The following is a 23,567-nucleotide window of genomic DNA, read 5'->3' as shown; positions in this document are numbered from 1 at the left end:
ATACAACATTCAAACAACTTGTATACATAAAAACAAACACACCAACATTCACGTACACATTACATACATACATGCGTACATACATATATACAAATATAAGGAAATGTACCTTAGCTTCTCGCAGCTCAACTGCACCGCAAAGGAGAACCGGACGTTCCGCCTCCCCTCAGCAACAACTTGAACACACTGGCCCTCATTACAACACCGGCGGTAACCAATGGCGCTATTAGCACCATGGTTGCTGCCGGTATTGTAACGAGTCCGCCATGGTGCAATGGGGAATTACCACCCCATTCCAAGGTTGGTGGTGCGGTAATTCCCCATGCACCACTGGCCCTTCCCTATTCCCATTTTTGCCCCATAGGGCTCAATGGGAATGGGGAAGGCGGTAATTACGGTACCGCAAATTGCGGTACCGTAATTACCTCCAAGGTCCCTTTGCGGGTCCCTACTTTCCACAAAGGGACCTTGTAATTAGGCGCTAAGGGGTTAACGGCGCCGCAGCCTTTCACGGCGCCGTTAACCCCTTAGCCCAGGGTCGTAATGAGGCCCACTGACTGACAGGTGAGGACTCCTTTCCTGTCAGCTTGTCTATGCTGTTAGCACAATAATGAGAGGCGGACTTCCGCCTCCTGTTATTATTTCATGCCACGTCTGATGCAAAGCCCAAAGGGTCTCGCAACGAACAAACAAAACGCAGGAACATGCCCCTGCTCTGAGGAAGGCAGAACAGTCCCCTGTACAATTAAAACATAATGGTGGACTGTGCTGCCTGACACCCACTCCCCCAGGGGCCAGAGAGACACAGGGCCTCATTACAAGTACGGCGGTAGGGGGTTAACGGCACTGGTAAGGATGCCAGTGCCGTTAACCCCCTACCGTCGCATTCCGAGGTCCCTTAGCGGATCCCACTAAGGGTGGCTGGTTTTACCAGCTGCCCTTAGCGAGAGCCGCTAAGGGACCATGGAGCTAATAACGGGCCCGCTATTTGCGAGCCCGTTATTAGCTCCTTCCCCATTCCCATTGAGCACTATGGGGGCTCAAATGGGAATGGGGAATGGTTTTCAGAATGGGGATTTACCAGGTCCTGCAAGGTCGGAATGACCCAGCAAGTCCCCATTCCGACTACACGGACCCGGACACGGGTTTGGAGGCAGCCATGGCACTATTAGCACCATGGCTACCTCCAAACTCGTAATGAAGCCCACAGTATGGTGCCCACAAGCGAGGGCCATCAAAACTGCTTCCTTGCGTCCCCCTACCGGAGGGGTGCTCAGCACGGAATTGTTTTGCCTGGCAGGTGCCCGGGGTCCGGAGCACCTGCGTACCTGGCACTCCTGCTTTTTAGCCCAATAACAGGCCTTATAGACCGAAGGAGGGGTAGAATAATGTCTTCCCCCAAGTTATTCACAAGCAGAGATGTGCTCTACACTGCTCTACACATAGTGAGTGCCTCTCTGATGAGGGTGATCTGCCACTTGACAAAGGTTCAATACTGCTTCAGGCCGACTCAGGGCTTCATCCTTATGTGGTCGAAAATGGAGTACCACAAATATGAGTAATAACGATGGTAAGCCGTAACACCTGTTACCAAGTGCTTTGAAACTGGAATTTCTGGTATGCGGCAGGGATATTCGTGATTTCACCGAATCCACTTCCCCTAAAGGAGAAATATTTGCATTCTTTTCCTTCACATGTTCTTTTAATATGCGGGGACTATACCCCCCCACCCACACATCCCCCTACTTTATCCTATCCCTTTACCCCAGCCCCCATCTATGTTTTAAAATGTACCTACTTGTCTAAACAATTCGAAGAAAAAAAAATGTGAAGATTTCAGAGTAGGTGATATTGGATTCAGTGAAATCTACCGATACCATGCGGCAGTAGAGTCATTCACTCTATTGCTATACTTTCAATGGGACCTGGAAGGGATAACTATGGCTACACTGAAGCAAGATACAAATGTGGACACATTGCCAGAGTTATGTGGGCTTCTCCCATGAAGACTTCCTTCAACCTAATCTTCCTCATGAATCCTTGGAACGCGCTGATAAATTTGAGATGGCCATGCTCATTCGTCATAGTTTGACCTAGTCCCTTCTGGAAGATAACGGTTTCCTTTGGGCAAAGAGTGTGGTCTAACAGATTTATCGCACGTGCTGACCACTGCGGGTGTTTAGTCCACTTCCTCTTTGTTGTCCTTCTCCTGATGAAGTGTCTGGGGTCTCCTATTGTGTCACTGCTATGGGGTGCCTCTAAACCTATCATGTGTTTTTATTTTATTTTTTGGAGGGGCGGAGCGTATTGTTGGTGCTTTCTGCTGTGCATCCCTTTTCGGTGTAAAATTGTGTATTTTGATAGATCCTTTCTCAGTGGGTTTATTCTTTTACTTGTATATTCTTTAAATTGCTTAATACCCTTGCCTACCTCTGCTAAAGCTTTCTTAAAATTGTCTAAAGGGATCAGTTTCCCAATGTGTTCTTCTTTCTTTTCTAGTTTTTCTTGACTCTGTTTCCGTCACCTCACGACGTGTGCCAATTACTAGCACTGGCCAATCACCCCCACATTTATGGGCGGTGCGATTCCACGAGTTTCTAAATGTAATGTGGTCTAAAAAATAGGCAGTGCCCATTTCGGGCCATTTCATGCAATCAGTCCTTTTGGCAATGATGCACTTTGTAAGTACTCCAGCATATTGGATCCATGAAGTTCTGTGTGGAAGAGACGAGTTTTCATTTGAATAGACGCATCGCAGTCTGATATACCGGTGGGGGCTTCGGCATCTTCTCCCTCTGACGGAATGGATGCAGTGCCCAGCAGTTTCTCTGCACAGTCAAAGGCATCTTTCTCCTGACAAGTTAGACCCCCAATCACCTAATGCTCGCGTCTTTGTTCTCAAAAGGAGAGGTGTTTGAACAGCTGAGTTCAGGGACACGCCCTTGGTGTATGTTTTACGCTCGCAACCTCCAGGCTCCTCTCAATACTCTCAACAACATGCATCCTCATCCAGCACACAGGACACATCAACCAATCCCTGTGGGCAGCCGTATGTATGCAGGGAAAGTATGTTGTGGAAAAGATGATCAAAAATGATTTCAGAGATATGTACACTGCAAGAAACAGAGTAGAAGTACTAAAAGGATGTGTGTTGGCTTGTACTTAAGGTTTGATATGAGTTGTGGCAATCATAACTTAGATAAAGGAGTGTCATGAGAGTTGGTGTGTGACTCACAAGGACCTCCTCTTAGGTGGGCCGAGTGCATGGTCAACATAATTCACCTCCAGTAGCAACCAGACCAGTGTGGTTCCAAAGCACCACCCCATAGCCAACTTCTAAGCACAAGATAGAGAGGTCCAAGTAACCTCATAAATGGGGAGGTTCTGAGTAGAGAAACTATCTGAAGAACCAAGAGCGACCCTCCACTTAACCTCCAAAAATCGGCAGATTTACTGGCCAGTAATTCCGCCGGTGGCAAATCCATCAAAAATCCCCATCGAGTCCTATAGACTTCAACAATTGGGAATTACCACCACTTGTAATCCTGCGGTAACTCCATGGGACCAAGTGGCGGGAACGGTAATTGAGTTTGGTGCTTTGGCCGATTTACCAACAGAATAACGCCAGACTCCCGATGAAGCCTATAATATTCATAAAGTAGTGCATGGTTCTGACATTATCACCAGGGAAGGAATTGGGCCGGAACTTGACATAGCAGTGCGCCGGCAAAATGTGTCTTGCCAGAGATAGACCCAAGGACCAAATCTCCCGCCCGCCAAAGTTGACAAAACTCTCTGCCCCCGACTGCTGCAAGTCTCCTGATCGGTGTGCATTTGGAGTCAGTGCTGTGCACAAACCCTATCAGAAAGTCATCCTTTGGTCACAGGGACAGCTCACACAATGAAACGATCCAAAGCTGTACATATGTCTCATGCTGTGCACATATTTTACTATTAGAGTGATTATTCTGGCAGATGAAATGAGCGACGTGCAGTGGAGTAACTTTGCTGAAAATGTTGGGGAGGACATGACATCTGAAGAAAAGGCACCCCAGCCAAATGAATGGGGACAAAATGGTGTGCCATGAAAGTTGGGGGGGGGACAAACACCCCTGTGCACCCCTAAAATTACGCCCATGGCGCTATGCCCGGGTGTATTGCTTGCTCAGAAGGAACGCACTTTAATTTCACAGACATGTTTGATACATTGGCAGGCATTTTTATGTTCCTATAAACAGAGCACCCACATTATTTGACACCTAGCTCTACCCCTCATTTCCCACAACACCACTGGCCACCCCTTGCCTGCTACCCCCTCGTCCTGCAAGCGAAGGAGGGCGTTGGAGCGCCCCAGTAAATGTTGTCCATTTGATTATCACACACAGGGGTGGACTGGGAACTAAAAGAGGCCCTGGAAATAATTACTGGGGACCAAAAGAGGCCCTGGAAATAATCACTGGGGACCAAAAGAGGCCCTGGAAATAATGTTCAAGGTGGCCCCATATGAGACATTTTCAGCAAGCCCAATGCTTTTCCTATGAGAAAATGTGGAAATACCACACAAAAGAAGCCCAGGGTGCAGAGGCCCACCGGGAAATCTCCAGAGTTCCCTATAGGCCAGTCCACGCCTGATCACACATCGTATTGCTTATTTCTACTATACGATTTAAGTGGCTTGGTCTTGTATTGACCCCGGCACAATAACTGCAATGTTGTCACTTTCTTTTTTTAGAGCGTGGGTATGTATATCTGCCGACAGCTTCCTTGGTCTGCCCCCAGCCTGCCTCATGCGCAGGCACAGCAGCTGGACATGATGAAGAACAGGAAAAAGAGAAAAATGGAAGGTCCAGAGCTGCAGCATTCTTCACTGATGATGAAGAGGATGAGGAAGACGAACTCTCCAGCCTGATGATGAAGAGGATGAAGAAGACAAACTCTTCATCCTGATAATGAAGGGGTGAAGAAGTAGTCAAAACCCCAGCTGCAGCAGCACCTTGAGGGCACAGATGTTCCAAAAATTGAGTAAAGAAAGAGATTTGGGCTATGCAGGCCCAGCCATTGTAGCCCTCCTCTTTGCTTGCACTCGACGTAGGAGACCCAAGATTTGAAAAAAAAAATCAAAAATCGGGCATGGGCACGGAGGTATAACTGCCTGCTAGCAGTGTGTCCAAAAATTAGGCCTGGATGCCACTCACTGCCCAAACCGGAGCTCAGTGAAGTTCCAAGTCCTGAAATTCAAAATGGCCGCCAGCCGCGTGGGTGATGCACGGCCTACGGCACGAAACGAAATGCCATCAAGATTCCGCTTCAGGGAAAAAAATTGAAGATTCCGTCACCGCCGGGCCCAGGCATCATCCCCCACTCGTCCCCAGCAATACCCGAAAGCCCTCCAGCGCACACAGACCATACTCACACGTCTGTGTTGCTCGGGCTTCCCGTTCGCACCGCCACAGCCAGGAACGCCCCTTTTATTTATACTGCATGCAGCGGCGTGCCGCGTGCGCGTCCCTTCAATGGGCAGCGCCACAAAGAGAATTAGAGCTTTGTTCCCGCTGGAACTCCTCAGGTGCACATGGGCTTCTGCAGTTGCTGCCTAGAGGGAGCTGTCCAAATGCTGATCGGAAATTATGGCTTCAGCTGTAAAAGCTGTCCAGAGATGTTGATTGGGGAATTACAACCAACACCATCCCCATGAGCTGACATGGGAATTTGAATCACAATGTTAACTCTACAGCACGCTGAGTAGTTGCTGACACATAATTACAACCACAGGCTCGGTAGCTGTCGATGAGATGGCGGCCTCTTAGAGCTACATTCACGCAGGAGAAGTCCATGAGCTGACGGACAATCCCAGCCTCTGTCCTCCAGAAACGGCTGGAGTGCTGAGTGGCAAGTGCGCGGCTGGCCCTGAAGAAGCTGTCCAGGAGCCTACGGGAAATCACAGCCGAATCTATCCATTTGTTCTTAGAGAAGGAGAGAGTCGGGACTATGGGAGCTGTCCATGCGCTGACCGAGAACAACTACCCCAGGCAAGGCGAGTCGAATCGATTAACATGCTGCAAGTCCAGGGCCTGCAGGAGCTGTCCAGGTGCTGACAGAGAACCACAGGCGCAGACCAGCAAACTCTATTAACATGCCGGCAGTCCAGTCCCTGCAGGGCCTGAAGCATCTGCCAATTGCTGACAGAGAACCAAAGCCGCAAGCCAGGTGAATCTTTTAATATGCTGGAACTCCAGTGCGCCGCCAGGCCTGCAGGGCCTGCAGAGGTGGTGACAGAGAATCATAGATTACTTTACGGGAAGGGGAGGGGTTGCCCAGCCTACAGGAACTGTGTAGGTTCTGATTCGTAGCCACACCCCAGTCGAATCTTTTCACGCACTGGGAGGGCAGGTCGCAGCCAGTCCTGCAGGCAGTGGAATAACTTTGCTCAATTTTTTATTTTCATAGTTTATTGTTATTTGGCAATTCAGCCTTTAGCAAGAGAAAGTAGAAAAGCAATAGACATTATTAAAATATTGCTCAAAACAACATTCAATAAAATATTTGTTTACAATTCATCAAGGATTGATAAAATTCAGAGAATAAAACAATCATCCAAAGATAGGAACTGTGCAATTCCATAATACATCTGAATCATAAATATTAATATTTCACATAGTTGCACAATTAGCTCCAAGCTTTTAATAAAACCAGTCACAACTAACACCATTAACGTTGTCAGACAGCCATTCCAAAGACGTTCACTACCAGATACCAGCTAAATACTACATATTAACAAATGTACAGAAATAAACACAGCGCTTCCCTGCTAACGCGGGGCAGTCACCAAGTGCTGTAAGTCTTCTATGTTCGCAGAACCAGAGAATCTATAATTTGCAGAGTCAGCAGGACATAAGCCATACCTAAGCACAATTTGTTTGATGAAGTAAAGGTTGCTGCATAATTTAAAAAAAGATCTCCTCACAAGGAGATTGGTGTAAATGGCCAGAATGGTAGCTAGACAAGATGGCTCAATGATTTGTATGCGTGCTTTTTCCACTATATCAATCCAGTCATGCGCGTATAGGGTTAATTTCACTTTCAGTGGATTTCTAACCAGATCATCGTTTGGTATTTCCAGATCATTTTACAATTGTGTGCAATAATTGCCCAGGTCATTCAAGATTTCCATTTTTTAACCTTAGTCAGCATCTCCAGATCACGATATAATGACTCGGCAGCTGAACAAATAATACTTATTTTATTTTATTTCATTGTTTATAACGTGAACCTGACCAGTAGGCAGCAGGGCGCTTTACAGAGTCCAGGAGAATCCAGACCATATCGTCGAGCTAGCGTTTTTAACAGTAACGCAGTACTGTGCGACACTAATCACACTAATGCACACTAAGCAAATTTATATGGAAGCATTCACTACCAAAATACAAAGTCGATTGGATGCGGAAGCTGAAGCCTCCTACCAATGGCAGAACCGTCAATTCGAGCTTGCAAGACATGACCGTGCAGACAAAGAACAAATAACAACAACACTAATTAAGCTACTCGCTGCCAAACAACAAGAGAAAAAAGACAAACAAGGAAGTACTCTCGAAACAACAAACCAAGAAACAAAAAACAGAAAGCCAACACCAGAGAGTAATATAACGAATAGTACCACGAAGAGAGCCATTGGATCAAACATGCCTGACGCTCAAGATAACACGGCAGCAAACGCAAGACAAAAATGTCTTCCCTTCTGCCTAACGTCAGCAGAGATAATGAAAAAAGAAAGGCTGAAAGGAACAACACCTCAATGCACCAAACAGGAATCCACACAACTAAGGAAAGAAATCGCCATTCCAACTCATAAGGATGTACAAGACCGGACCAAATTAAAGAGCACTCCAGTAATAATGATAATGATGTGTTATTTATATAGCGCCTTAATCCAAAGTGCTTTACAGAGCAAATATTTACATACAATATCACCCAACCAAAACTGGTACTCATTTATCGACCTCGGAAGGATGAAAGACTGAGTTGGCCTTGCCAGGATTCGAACCTGCGACCTGAAGATCACGCTCAGATAGCAGAAGCAAGCACCCAACCTGCTGAGCTATCTTACCGGCCATACGTAACAGACATGGAGGTGGAATCCTTTCCAATATTTGATACCTCCAAGAAAATAACAAAAAATCCTAACCTGAAGACCCCAACATACATGGGAAAATCAATAGAAAAACAACTATTTCGAACAAGAGGGGATGAGAGTTTTTCTAAGAAATCTGACACTGCCTGCAAAACTGTCTGAACCCAGTAACAAAACTGAGATCAAACCAATCACAACGAAAACAGATTCTAACCCCAAGCTATTACAAGAAGCCTGGGAATTAGCCAAAATAAAGGAACAAGAAATGAAGGCCAAAAGAGATTTGGAATTATTGATGAACCTATCCACATATGAAGAAAATGTCCCAGAGACCATCTCAGAAGACAGTATGGATTCACCGGAAGATCCACCATCAGTGTGTATCATAGAAGAACACTCGAATATAAGGAAGGTCTCACCAATTCAAGCGAAGATAACATACTATCTTGCAAAGACATATCAGAAAATGAGGGAAATTGATCAGAAGAATAAAACCAGATCTCTAGCGCAACAGAAGAATACAAGAACGAATCAACACGAATCACTGAAGAAACCTTGCAAAATAAAAACTCTGACCTCAAAAAACCTCAAACAGGGGATCAAAGAAGCATTAAACCGCTACCAAAAAAGAGAAGATAAATGAACCCCTCATGTTACCTACATTCATTGACCAACGAAACCAGCTTATAAAGAATTACATCAAGATCCAGAGAATAAACACACAAAATGATGGCTTTATCATGAACAGAACAAACTTACTAAGATTATTGCATGCCATACCTTCGCTACAAATGATAAAAACAGAAGACATCAAAGTGGTAGATTTCCCCAGAGAGGAAAGAGCTGATATAATAGAGATCCAACTTAATTCAAGAAGAGCTGCAGATAAAATATTATAACACACAATGCAATAAAGAAAATAGGCTTCAAATGCTCCCTTAACGATGTTAAGGACTAATCAACACTAACAATGTTCACACGTATAGATACACAATCCAGACAGAATGAAATAGATATTCTCAGAGAACGGCAACTGAATCTAACGAAAACCCTTGTCAACTCCACCAGAAACACATGGGAACAAAGAAACACACGGGGAATGCATAAATACAGAGAAGCAAAATACAGGGAAAAGTCGCAACAACCATAAGGGGAAACTGACTGGAAAGATGATGGAAGAAGGCAAATGAAAACCCACTTATAACAACAATCGAATGAGACGAAATTGATATTTAACATTTGATCTTGGAACACCAGAGGATCCATGCATTTATTTAAGAGAGAAAACAGCAATCTACTCACCTATGAAATAATATGCTTACAGGAGACCTGGCTATCCAAGCAACCGCTATGTGATGGATATATGATCCACATCAATCCAACACTAATAGGGATAAACGGTCGCCCTTATTCAGGCCTCATGACATTCTGGAAAACTGAAGCAAACTTCGAACTAAGCTCGGCCTCCAATCCTAATCACTCGACACAAATCACGGTCCTAAAATACAAACAAACTAGCGAGACAAATTACGCAAAGTTTTACGATCAACAAGTGATTGCAATTATAAGCATATACTGGAGCCCTTCTACTATGAGCAATTAAATATTAATTCACGCAATTATAACAAGCATAGATAACCTCCAAATGAAGTACAAGCAAACGGAATTGATAATCTGCGGTCACCTGAACATTAATTTATGCCAGTCCAACGGCGCAGAAATACCATCCAATAACCTCAATGCCAAAGCCAAACTATGGACAAAAGAGATGAACAAGAGAAGCCTGCTGTTACTAAATGGGAACACAGCTGGTGATAAACCAGCTAAACCAACCTTGTCAAGAGGAAATGCCATCCAGACTATATGTACGCCTCGTCCAACATACAGAATAAAATCTCAAAGTTTGTAATAATTCCGGTGACGTAGCGTGACCATCATAAAGTTGCCATGACTTGGATTGCCTCTCACCAACCTTTAAGAAAAGTCGAAACGACACGGCTGGAAATTAATGCAGGACTCAACAGGTTGCGAATCACTGACCACCAGACAGGAAAGCTGGAAGAAATATTCATCAAATCGAACATATCTGGCAGAGAGAAAATTGATTCTGAATGGATATAAATTCAAGGTGAGTAGCAAAGCCAACCAAAAAACCTAACAAGCTCATTTCTACAATGAAGCAATTGCTACGAGCAACAAACAACTCCGAAAGAACTTAAATGCCACCCGCAAAATGGATCACGAAGAAGCGGCAAAAAAATCCAAATTGCTAAAACAAAACGACCGAAATTGGATGAAAAACATGAGAGCCGCAATAGCCCAAAATTATGCTGAATCCATGATGAGAGCACTAAGAAATCAAAACACAAGAGATCTTTGGAATCACCTCAACAAAAAAACTGCTAACCATCTGCGGATGATCCAAGATGTCTCAGAAAATGAGTGGGTAGATCATTTCTCCCAGCTCTATAAATGTCACGCTAAAACAACAGATCAGATACCAGCGACACTCAACCAAAGGGAAAGTTGGTACAAGAAATGGGACTACAAGGATATACTGCACACATCAAGAAGCTCAACACATCACAAGCCCCTGGGCCAGACGGCCTGAGTAACAACATTATTAAGAAACATCCTGACGCATGGGCAAAACTCTGCATACAAATCTTTATCCTTATATCTAAATACAATCACATCCCAAAAATGTGGAAAACTGCAACCTTGATTCCTGTCTACAAACAAGGTGACAGAAAGCAACCCAAAAACTACAGGCCGCTAGCCAACCTGGACCCAATGGGAAAGATTTTTGCTTCCATCCTCGTAAAACAACAGACAGAGTGGGCAAAAAATAATGGAAATCAAGATTATCGCTAAACTGGATTTGTCAGAAAAGTAGGAACTAATGTTAACCTACTTATTTTAAACCTTTTAAAACAAGAAGCAATAAGATCACAAACTCAAACCCACGCAGCCTTTATAGACCTACAAATGGCATTCGACAGTGTCAACAGGACGAAATTATGGAAATTATGCAAAACAAGAACTGCCCTGCTGAACTATTAGAACCTATAAAAGCTTTGTACATGGGCACTACAGTCAGAGTACGACTCACACAAGATGCTGTGCAATCATCTGAGATAATAACAGAAAATTGATTGAAACATGGATGCCCTCTAGCAGCAACACTTTTTAATTTCTATCTTTTCGACCTGGTAGAAAACCAAAATAACATGTTAGTCAATCCCCAGAAGATAAATGCCACTCCTATACCTTATATTCTGTATGCAGAGGACATCGTTATTCTAGACAAGACTCAAGTAGGCCTACAGAAAAGAGTGACGACATTGGAAAAGTACGTCGAGGAGAACGACTTGAAAATGAAATCCAACAAATTTCAAGTGATGACTCTGGGCTTCCGATCAAAAACCAAACCTTTATCAATATACATTAAAGGGAAACAACTTGAGGTAGTCAAAACCATCAAATACCTCAGCATTTGGCTCAACCAGTCTGAAACGGAAACAGAATGGTCAGATCAGATCATCTTAAAACAAAACTCGATCTCTGGCAAGACAAGGGTTGTCCATCCACAGAAAATACGGTCAATATTCCATGAAACCGATTATATCGTTCTACAGACAAAAAGTGATTGCCATATTAGCTTACAGAAGTGAGGCCATGATGAACATTGCTAGAAATACCTGGAACCTGGTTGAAGGTATCTTCTGACGCAAAATACTCTCTCTACCAGCGGCCTACCCAATTCCCAGGATTCGATATGAGCTAGCAATCCAGTTGATCGAGTCCATCATCAATTGGAAATACTTGGACATATACAGAAAAGTTATCAATGACGAAGAAATTCCATCAATTGACATAATGAGAACAACTAGTAAATCTTCTAATGACACGTCTCTAAATGCTTGGAAAGAAGCATGTCTTCAATTACTAAACAAAAACAAAATGACAACATAAACTTTGATAAACAAACCACTGGAGGTCAAAAAACGAATCAAAATAAATGACTGGATGAAAACCATAGCCGAAAAGGATCAATACCACATGTCCATAAATTCCAAAACAGAAACAAGAGCGATAAATGAGATCCCACAATACCTGACAAAGTTTCCATGCCGGCAAATGAGAGACACATTTCTCAGGCTTCGGCTCAACATACTTCTGACCCGGGAATACCTTGCTAAAACCAAGCAAATCTCTGAAAAGGACAAGAACTGCAGATGATTCTGCAAGCAACTCAATCAAATTGAAACAATACACCATGTCACAATGAAATGTCCTGCGCTCTCTGAACAGAGGAAACTATTCAGCGATATGCTTACCCCTGAAAGCATACAATGTGAAGTAGAAGGAAGATGCACACAGATAATTTCTGGTTATAACAAAAGGCTGATTTTCAGGAAGATTACATTTTGGGAAAACATCATGCTTAAGGAAAACTTTAAATCAGCCATAAATAAAAAACTCTAGTGACAATATCAAGAGTCCTACGTGTGGATGCAATGTGATCTTATGTCACCAAGGAAATGTAAAAAAAGTGTCTATGCAAACTATACTACTAATACAAAAATATATATATACATTTTATTTCATTGCTCATAACGTGAACCTGGCCCGTAGGCAGCAGAGCGCTTCACAGAGTTCAGGAGAATCCAGAGGCTAGCGTCGAGCTAGCGTTTTTAACAGTAACGCAGTACTGTGGGGGATTGTCAGGGTTTCAGTCCTGGTGGAGGAAGCGAAGAAAGAGCCATGTCTTCACGATTTTGCGGAACTGCATTATGGAAGGGGCACTACGAGCTTCCAGAGAGAGTGAGTTCCACAGGGATGGGGCATAGCAGGCGAAGGACTGCTTTCTGGTCCTTTCCTTACGGATAAGTGTGAACTTTAACCTTTTGATGGTCGAGCTCCGGGAGGTGTGGGAACCTCCTGAGATAAAGAGTTTGGCTGCCAGGTAAGATGGGAGACAACTTTGTATGTGATGCATGCAGTTTTAAAGAGAATATTTGCGGGGAGGGGGAGCCAGTCTAGATCACGTAGGATGGGGTTGATGTGGTTAAATATGCGGGCACCCACAATAAGATGGGCTGCGCCGTGGTGGGCAGCTTGGAGGGGTTTGATTTTCCTAAGTGTGGAAATTGGAGCCAAGCGGTTTTGGCTTTCTTGGCCACGTTTTTGCAGTGAGACACCGCTATTGACAATGAAGCCTAGGGATTTGCTTGAGTCGGTCCGCTTAGGGGTGAATCTGTCTAGGTTCATGCTGTTGAGCCAGTTGGACGATTTGTATTTGGAGGGGGGGCAATAAGGATAAACTCAGTTTTGGTGGGGTTGAGTTTTAGGTAGGCGGATGACATCCAGGTCTGGATGGTGTCCTAGCAGCAGCAGAGCGAGAAATGTCTTGAGGGCCAGTAACCTTAAGGTACAGCTGTGTGTCATCAGCGTACTGGTGGATGGAGATGCTGGGGATCATTTAAGAGGTTTCCCAGGGGCTCCATATAAAGATTGAAGATAATGGGTCATAGAACGGAATACTGCAGCAGGCCACAATATATAGGTAGGCGTTTGGACCTGAATTGCCCCACTTGGACAGCTTGGAATCGGTTGGCGAGGTATGAGGAGAACCAGTCAAGGACTTTACCTGTGAGGCCCATTCTGGTGGCGAGGATCAAAATGAGCGTGGGGTGGTCGAGCGTGGGGTGTTCGACACGGTTCGCGTAAGCTGTGAGTTTGAGGGATACAAGGGTGTCAGAGAGTTCCTTAAAGGTGAGAAGGGTGAAGTCTGACCAAGGGAGGATTTCCCGGTGCTGGGTGGCTCCTTGGAGGCCTTCGTGGAGTCGATAAAGTCCCAGATTTTGGCAATGTTGACAAGGAAGAAGCTATTAATGCTATTGCAATTCTGCTGCAAAGCCAGGACCTCGGGGTCTGGGGTAGGCTTGGCACTGTCGAAGAGGTTTCTGCTCCTGTTAGGGGCACCCTCAGTTCAGTAGCGTAACCAGGATTGTCTAACAAGTGGGGTTTGAAGCTAATGTAGTTGGGCCCACCACAGTGACATTGACATCTGTAAACCAGATTTGACGGGTCCCTTGTCAGGAGGGACAATTGAGACATATGGTTTAGAACATGGAATGCTAATTTGATTTTTGGGGAACGCATTCAAAGGTACCCTAGTACCACGAACAATACATGCAACATAACCTCGCTGCCAACGATGGGCTACCTATAAGATTCAACCCAATCGCTCACCACTCAAACTTCAAACAAGACAAAGGTCATGATACCGCGCCCACGTACAATAAATGTTCAATATAGGCTTCTGATGAAGAGGAACTCTCCTTGAAATGCGTGAAGCCACAGTTTATTGAACTTGAGAAATGTGGTTTTGCTCGCTATCACATTTGCTTTATATGTGATTTAAATACCTGTTGCTGTTACACAGTCTGTGTATCTAGAATATCTTTTTGAATGTATATTCTTATAATAGTTGTCACTGAATTCAAATCTACATCTTTATGAATCAATATTTATGACTAATTACTGCCTATTTGGTGGATTATAAACAGTGTGCAAGGGACTGGAGGTTTCCTACTTTGGATCCTCTTTTTCCTATCAAGCTGGACTCTTCCCATCCGTGTAACCCATCAGGGCCCTCAGAGTTTTCAGGATACTCTGTGAAGTGCTTGGTCCGGATCTTTCATATTTGCTATAAATGGGCCAAGAGGAATGTGTTGGTCCATGATATTTGTTTGTGCCCTATTCAGGAAAAGGGGGTTAAAACAAGCTGATTGAGAAGGATCATAGCGGGAAGGAACAGGCTCAGGTGCCTTTCCCACAGATTGCTTAAAGCAAGCAACACGATAGTGACCAGAAGTGAGCTGTGACTGTTCAGGAACTTGACCACAGGTTTCAGTGGTAGGCTTCTCTGCCTCGGGCTAATACATTGCATTAGGTAGCCCGAAAACGTGCAGGAAAAGAATGAAGCTGGGCATGGATGGAAGATGCTGCTTCAGACAAAAGCTCTGGAATTTCCATCAGTTGCCAGCATCTGTCTGGATGATGTCCACCATTTAAAGAAAGCGTGACCCCTCGACTGGAGCTGCCTACGGCTTCCGTAGCGCACGGCCAACATTGGCATGTTATGTTGGTTGGTTCTTGCTACTAACTCTCCATGGACATTGGAAGAGTGAGCGGCGAGAGGCTGGGGCTGCACCTGCAGGGGCAGTCCAGCAATGACATAAACTGAGGACAAGCAGCTGCACTGGCGAGCTCACAAAGGAACGCCAAAAATCGGGTACACACAATGCCAGCTACAAAACTGACACCGACAATGGGACTGTAGGGATACAGAAAACAGTCCCCAAGTGCGGGGGTTGCCAGGAAGGCAGTGCAGGTGTGTGTGACTGGTGGGGGAGGGACCTGGGCCCGATATCAGAGGGAGGCCAGGTAGCCAGTGCAGTTTCAGTTTCAGCCAGGTCAGCAGGGGAGAGGAGGAGAAAAAGCAGAAGCAAAGAGAAAGGTTTTGAGGTGCTTCCAGAACCAAAGATGGTTCTCCTCAAGTTTCAGGGAGGCAGGGAGGCTGTCCCAGAGGGAGGCCCCAGCCAAAGAAAGAGATCTACTACCAACTCGTTGCTTGGAGAAGCAACTGACCCTGAGGGAATTGGAGGGGGTGAGCGAAGAGCTCGAGAAGGGAGATATTTAGGAAGAGAGAGTTGAAGGTATTGAGGCCCCAGGCCCCGCAAGGCGTCTTGTGGACAATGCAGAGGGTTTTGAACTTAATCCTCGCATCCACTGTGATCCAGTGCAGAGATTTCAGTCCTGGAGAGATACAGTCCCTGGGATTGAGGCCAAGGACAAGTCTTCCAGTCCTGTTCTGGATGAGTTGCAGAGGGAGCAGAGAGTAGAGGCAGGCAGATTTAGAAAGGGGCTCTTGCAATAGTCCAGCCTAGAGAGAACCAGAGCTCTGGAGACAGTGAGATTCTGGGTGAAGGAGAGGAAAGAAAGAATACCTCTAAGGAGGTGCAGTTGGTAGTGTGACTTCTTAGAGACGTCCGAGATGTGAGGAGAGAAGGAGAGTGTGGAGTCGAAATTGACCCTGAGGTTTTTAGCCTCGCAGGTGGGAGCAGGAACAGGGCCAAGAGAGGCCGGCCAGAGAGCAACGGGAAAGGAGGGAGCGGGTGTGCCGATGAGGAGAATTTCAGTCTTACTGGTGTTAAGGCAGAGGTCGTTGGCAGCACACCACTCCTGGATAGCAGACAGACAGTCAGAGATGAGAGACGGGGAGGAGATGGCCAAAGGTAGCCTGAAAATGAGCTGAGTGTCATCCGCATAGCACTGGAATTGTGGGCAGAGAGCGGCAATGTGGTGGGCAAGAAGTGCCAGGTATTGGTTGAACAGCCAGGGAGAGAGGTTAGACCCCTGGGGGACACCGGAGGTAGAGAAAAAGATAGTGGAGAGGAAGGTCCCAAGTTGGACTTGGGAGCATCGGTCAGAGAGGATAGAAGTCAGCCATGCCAGGGCCTGACCGCTGATACCCAGGTTATCACAGAGACGTTTGAGCAGGATGGCATGGTTGACCATGTCAAAGGCAGAAGAGAGATCAAGTAAGATGAGGACACAAGGGATCAAGGTTGGAGAACAGGTTTTCACGGATGTTCAGGAGAGCAGTTTCCGTGCTACTGGCAGCTCTAAAGCCAGACTGATGGTCATGAAGACAACCAACAGATTCAGTGTGGAGATTGAGCTGGGAGATGGCCAGCTTTTCTAGGAGCTTGCCCAGGAAGGGAGTGATGGAGATTGGGCAATAGTTGGCCGGGCAGGATGGATCTGCAGAGGGTTTCTTAAGAATACGGTGCACAAGGGAGTGCTTCAGGGGGGATGGGAAGACTCCAGTGGCAAAGGAGTGGTTGCAGAAGTCGGCCAGGGCAGGAGCCAGGGAGACGATGTGGTCCTTGATGGATTTGGAGGAACAGGGATGAACCTGTTTTGACAAGACTTTCATAGATCGGACTTGTCTAGAAACCGCATCTGTGGGAAACAGGGGAAAGGCAGAGAAGGAGGGAGGAGAGGTGGCTGCAGAAGGGCCAGAGGAAGAGAAGAGGGAGGGAGGTAGGGGAGAGGAGGAGAGTGAGGACAGGATGTCCTGAGTTTTAGAGATGAAGTGAGAAGCCAGTGCTGTGCAGAGGGCATGGGAAGGGACAGGAGAGGTAGAGAATGTGGCTGGATTGGCCAGTTCCTTGCAGATTTTAAAGAGTTCATCCGAGTTGTTAGATGCCGCAGAGACGCGGGCTTGGATATGAGCTCTCTTCTCGGTGAGGACAGAGAGCCGGTATTGCCTTTGGAGCAGGCGGCAGGCCAGTTTCATTGAGATGTATGTATAGATTACTAATGGTATGGCACCTGCACTTTATGAATGAAGTGACAACGTTCATGGGATATGTATGTTTTTCATTATAATATAATCAAGTGTTGAAAAATATGCCATATGCAACTTTTCAATTTTAATAATGAAACAATGAAGAATTAAAATGTAATAAATATTGAGGTGACAGAGAGATACTTGTCGTAGCGGGTGCTTTCATTTAATTAACTAATTTGTTCCAAATCATTATATTAGTAATTTTCTGCACAAAGTCTGTGGTGTAGTTTTACATTTTGACCCTGCCCTTCGTGATGTATAGAGGGATCCCTTGAGTATACACATACCAGAAAGGGAGCGGGGTCTATGTATCAGTGGACTAATGCATCCGTTACAGGGGCTTGTGTTTGACCTCTTGATCACAGGTTGAAATCCCAGCAGGTCTGCTAACAATAAACACATGTTATCTGTCAATAGGGCCAGGAAGCCCTTCTGGGGGTGAACATGCGCTCTGCAAATACACCTATTATGCTATGCGTTATTGACAATACTGTGATTTTATTTTTTTTTAAACTTTATTTTTAGGTATTTAAACCTCAATACAACTTCACACCCACATTAGGGTGGGCTTTAAACTTTGCGCCTTGACCCAGGACCCACCCAGTGTCCCCCCCACCCCTCCAACATCCTCGCCCCCCAGACACAGCGTCCTCTTTAGCTGAGTGTGAGCTACTTCTAGCTTTCGCGCCAAGGATATGGAAATACCATGGGCCAGCCCTCACCGAGGGGTATCTTCCGAGTCTGAGGAGTCAGATGCGTGATCCTCCGCTTCGCCCATCAAGAATAGTGTCAGTGGTCCCCAGATGTCTGGTGGCCGGGCGTGCAATGGGAGGAGTTTGATGAAGTCTATTTCAACATCTTGGTAATAAAGGAAGTCTCTGCGCCATGCGGCGACTGTCGGGGGGGGGCCTCGGCCCCAGGTCATGGCAACCCTCCTCCGAGCCAGAGTCAACAGAACCCCGGCCAGTTTTCTTATTGGAGCTGAGAGCAGCCTAGTCATGCCTAACAGGGCTGCTGTATGGCTCGGCTGTATTGGTTCTCCCACAATAGCAGCTGTCGTCTCCAGGACTTGTTTCCAGAAAGGCGTACGCTCGGGGCACTCCCATGCTAGGTGAACAAAGTTTGCTGAGATTGTCCCGCATCTGTTGCATTTCGCTTCTGCGTCTGGGTGATGTTTGTTGGTTTTTGCTGGTGTGTGATATGTTTGATGGAGGAAGTTGAAGTGTATGCGTTTTAGGCATGAGTTAAGCGCCACTTTTTGAGTTTGTTTCAGACTATAAATCCAGTCTTCATCCGATATGTTAACATGCAATGACTTTTCCCATCTAGCTTTTGCACCATTGATGGCGGGGGTTGTAGTGGGAATGAGGGATTTATAGATCTGTGACACCAGCCTACCTTCGCCTTGTGCTTGGATAACATTATGCAGCAATTGCCAAGTTGGTGGTTGACGCGGGAAGTCTGGCAGCAGAGCCTGAATGGTGTAGCGAGTCCTGAAGTAAAGGAATACATCCAAAGCAGTGTTGCCCCCTTTATTTTTTGCTTGTTCTGGAGTTAGAAAGCCCTCTTCCGTGAAGAGATCCCCTAGGGTTTGTATGTTCAGTTTGTCTACCCATTGGTGGAACACCGTCTCTGAGGTCAGTGGGACTCCGGGAATAAACTTGACAGGTAGGAGTGGGGAGCACCGTGAATGTACTCCGAGTTTCTGGGCCAGAGTCCTCCAGACTTTGTACGTCGTGAGCATTACGTTCATCGTGGAACTGGGAACCGGCGTGTGACTAAGGACGACCGCGGTTAGAAAGTTAGGTGTTGCGAGGGCTCGCTCGACTTGTACATGTGGTCCGATAGCTTGAGAGGCATACCAATGGCTGAGGAACTGTGCTTGAGCTGCCCAAAAGTATCTCTCAAGGTCCGGCAGCGCCAGTCCCCCATTGGTGACCGGTAGTGTCAGCGTGGTGTACGCCACTCTTGCTGGCTTGCCCGCCCAGAGTAGCTCAAGGACCAGGCCTTTCAATTTTTTCAAGAAGGATTGTTGCAGCAACAGAGGAATATTTTTGAATAGGTATAATAGTTTTGGTAGAATCACCATCTTCACTAGGGAGACCCTTCCCCAGAGGGTTAGTGGAAGAGACTTCCATCGAGCAATCTTGTCTTGCAGAGACTTGACCACCACTTCGTAATTATCACGAAACACTTCCTGACACTTTAGAGATAGTTGTATCCCGAGGTACCATACCTTGGAGAATTTCCATGTAAGTTGGAAGTCGTCTGGAAACTGTTTGGTGGCTGGGGTCAGAGGGAATACAATGGATTTTGACTAGTTGATTTTGAATCCTGACGCTGCTCCAAACTTGATGACTTCCCTCATGACTGGATTCAGATTGTCCTCAGGGTCTCGGATGAACAGTGCAACGTCATCGGCGTAGAGAGAGATGATGAGTTTGTGAGGGCCTATAATGAGTCCCCTCTGCTGCCGCTGTTCTCGAAGTTTGGAGGCCAGTGGTTCCATCACCAAGGCGAAAATTAAGGCCGATAGTTGGCAGCCCTGTCTCGTGCCTCGTTGCAGATCTATTGGAGCTGATTTGGCTGTACCCACAATGATACTGGCACGTGGCTTGGTATACAGAAGGGAGACAAGGTTGATAAAGCGGGCTCCCAGGCCCATCCTGGTGAGAACCGTGAACAGAAACGGCCACTCCACTGAGTCGAAGGCCTTTTCGGCGTCGAGAAGAACCGCCACAGCCTGTAGCGAGGGATCCAGTGCGGCGATGACACCGAACATTCTCCTGATTCCAAAAGTCGTGTTGCGGCCAGTTATGAAGCCGGCTTGGTCTGCCAGTACGAGGGTTGGCATCAATGGCATCAACCTCCCTGCCAGCACCTCGGCGAGAATTTTATTGTCAAGATTGAGGAGAGAAACTGGTCGGAAGGATGAACATTCTTCCGGGGGCTTGCCAGGCTTGTGCAACAGAATAACATTGGCTTCACAGGTGCTGGGAGGGAGGTGTCCCCTTTCCAGCGCTTCTCCATATACTTCCGCCAGGAGGGGGGCCAGGGTGCTCGCAAATGACTTGTAAAATTCTCCCGTCAGTCCATCAGGGCCCGTCGCTTTGGAGCTGGGGAGGGACTTAATGGCTTCTATAATCTCTTCTTGCGTGATCATTTCATTTAAGGGTTCACGGAGAGTCTGTTCGACTCAGTAAAGCTCTGTGTCTTCCAGGTACTCCAGTGGGGCGGTTAAAGGCTTGTTGAGTTTAGCACTATAGAGATCTTGGTAGAAGATCCGGAACTCCTGTGCTATCTTTTCGTCGGTGTGAACCGACCCTCCTAGATTGGTCCAAATCAGTTCTATTTGCGCATGCTTGTTATCAGCTCTGATTAAATTTGCTAGACGGGCACCAGGTTTTTGACCTTCTCCGTATTGACGGACTTGGCTGTTGCGATTCAGGAATTTGACCTCTCGGTCTGCTGCGAGATTGAATTTTAGCAATTCTTCTTTCAGGGCTGCTGTTATTTTGGGATCCGGCCCGTTTGTGGCTTGGAGTTCAAGTACCTTTAGCCTCTCTTCGCTGGTTGTGAGCTCGCGCCTGATGAGCTTGAGGATGCCGTTTTCTTTGGCGTGGCAGATTCCTCTGATAAAGCATTTTAGGGACTCCCAGATTGTGCTTGCAGAGGGGACCGATCCGACGTTGGCTTCGAGAAACACGTTGATCTCCTTCCTTAGTTCAGAGGCAAACACCTCATCTCTTAACAAGCCTATCTTGAAGCGCCATCGCTGTAGTGGCGGCGTAGGAGTGGAAGGCATAAAGCTGAGGAAAAGAGGGGAGTGATCGGAGAGTGTTCTCGGATGTATGCAGCAACGATCACTTGACATTGGGCCGCTTGCTGAGACGAAGAAATAGTCAATTCGGGAGCTTGTGTTGTGTACTGGTGAATGAAATGTGAATTCTCACGACTCGCCGTTCGAGACCCTCCAAATATCTAGCATGTTGAAGGCATTGCATATTTCTTTTATTTGGAGCCCCGCTTTGGTAGGAGGTTGTGGAGAAGCTTTCAATCTGTCTCTTACTGGATCCAATACAGTGTTCATATCCCCACCCCAGATTATGGATGCAGGGTCCTGCATGGAAAGCTGGGTAAGCACCCATCCAAAATTGTCTGGGCCATCCGTGTTTGGAGCGTAGGAGTTGACAAAGGTCACTTTCTGGCCTGCTATTATGCCGCTCACTAGTATCGCTCTCCCTTCTGCGTCTTTCGCCGTGTGTATCATGCGGAAGCTCATCCTCCTGTGTATGAGAATAGCGACTCCTCTGGAGTAGGATGAGTAGGCGGAGTAGTATCTGTGACAGCCCCAGCTCTTGGCCCACTGGTGGTCCTTCCCTGAGAGAAGGTGAGTTTCCTGAATCATAGCCACATCTATTTCGTGACGCCTGAGGTATTGCAGTATTTTCCTGGCTTTAGCTGGAATGTTGCCGCCTCTTATGTTCCATGTTAGAACGTTGAATGGGTTGGGTATATCTTTCTATTTGACCACAGATCATCACCTGAGGCTAGCTGAGGTGTGGCATCGGGGTGAGTTTTGCTAGAAATGATGCTGAAAAATTGGATCATTGCTTGACAAGACGACACTGGTATCTGATTGGGAGACGGAGAGCAGGGGGATGGATGAGAACTGGTGGCGCAGAACTTTCCTGATGAACTCTGAGGGCACCGTCCATGGGTAGACCCCAACTGGCCCGTGGCGTTTCTCTCTTTGAAGTGGGAAACCCCCAACTGGCCCACAGGGAGATCCCTCAATAACCAAATAAAACAGAAAGCGAAACATGTGGATGCCATGTCGCTGTGTGAACTGTACCCCCAAGGAACTCAGCTTAAAGAACCAACTGGCCGCTGAGTGAACTTTGGAGAATGAACTGGTGCTGTGCTAGGGGTGCCTGGGGCTTTCCAAGCATCCCTGCCCCGCGTTGTAATCAGTGAGAATTGAACCTGTACTTTTTGCAACTTATTGCGAGTTTGTAAGCCGACTCTGGTCACTCCGGTTTATGGTGGATTCCTGAGATTTCTGTCTCTTTGGGGCCTGGGACGGTTGGGGTTCAGATCAGGGCAGCCTATCTGGTCAAGAAACATGCTTGCATCATCGGGCGATTGGAAAAAATTGACCCTCTCCCCTTGCTGTACTCTGAGTCATGCTGGAAAGAGCATCGAGTAGGGTAATTGATTGGCTCTGAGTCTTTGTTTGATGGCGGTAAAGGATTTCCTCTGTGTTTGTACTGTGGGAGAGAAGTCTGGATAAATATGGATTGTGTCACCATCATGGAGCAGATCTCCTTTCTCTCTAGCCTGGCGGAGGATGGTGTCTCGGTCCTTGTAGTTGAGCAGCCTTGCGATGATTGGCCTAGGCGGAGCGCCGGGGGCAGGTCGGGCAGATGAAATCCTGTGTGCTCTCTCTACTATGAAAACTTGAGACAATGATTCTCTACTGAAGAGTGAAGTGCAGAGTGACTCCACGAACTCCTCCATTCTACCTTGCGGCTGCTGTTCCCTCACCCTGATGATTCTTATGTTATTCCTCCTTGATCGGCCTTCTAAGTCTTCGCATTTGGCCATTGTCGTTTTCATTTGAGCTTCGAGCTACGAGACTTTGGTTGAGAGGGACGATGCGCCATCATCTAGATTTGACACTCTTTGCTCGACCTCATTTAAACGTTCTGAGTGTGTGTCCATGCGGTGTTGAAAGAGGTCAACTTTTGAGGCGAGGCCGTCCATTTTATTGTTCAGATTTCCAATGCCAGCTTTCAATTCCAATAGGAGTTCTTTGATTTCAGATGACTTACCCTCTGATTCCATCTGGGGTGAATTGCAGGGGGCGGGAGTCTGGTCCTCACGCTGAACGGGGGCTTTAGGTGTCGCATCTCCCTCGAAAGTCAACTTCCTCTGGAATTTGTCGTTTTTCCCCATTTCAAATGTGGATCTGGTGTACTTTGTGTGAGTCCAGCTATACTTTGCTGTGCC

This window comes from Ambystoma mexicanum, chromosome 10, assembly GCF_040938575.1.
Source record: "Ambystoma mexicanum isolate Mex_15411 chromosome 10, UKY_AmexF1_1, whole genome shotgun sequence".
Classification (NCBI taxonomy): Eukaryota; Metazoa; Chordata; class Amphibia; order Caudata; family Ambystomatidae; genus Ambystoma; species Ambystoma mexicanum.
The sequence above is the reverse complement of the archived record's forward strand: the minus strand, read 5'-3'. Positions refer to the sequence as shown.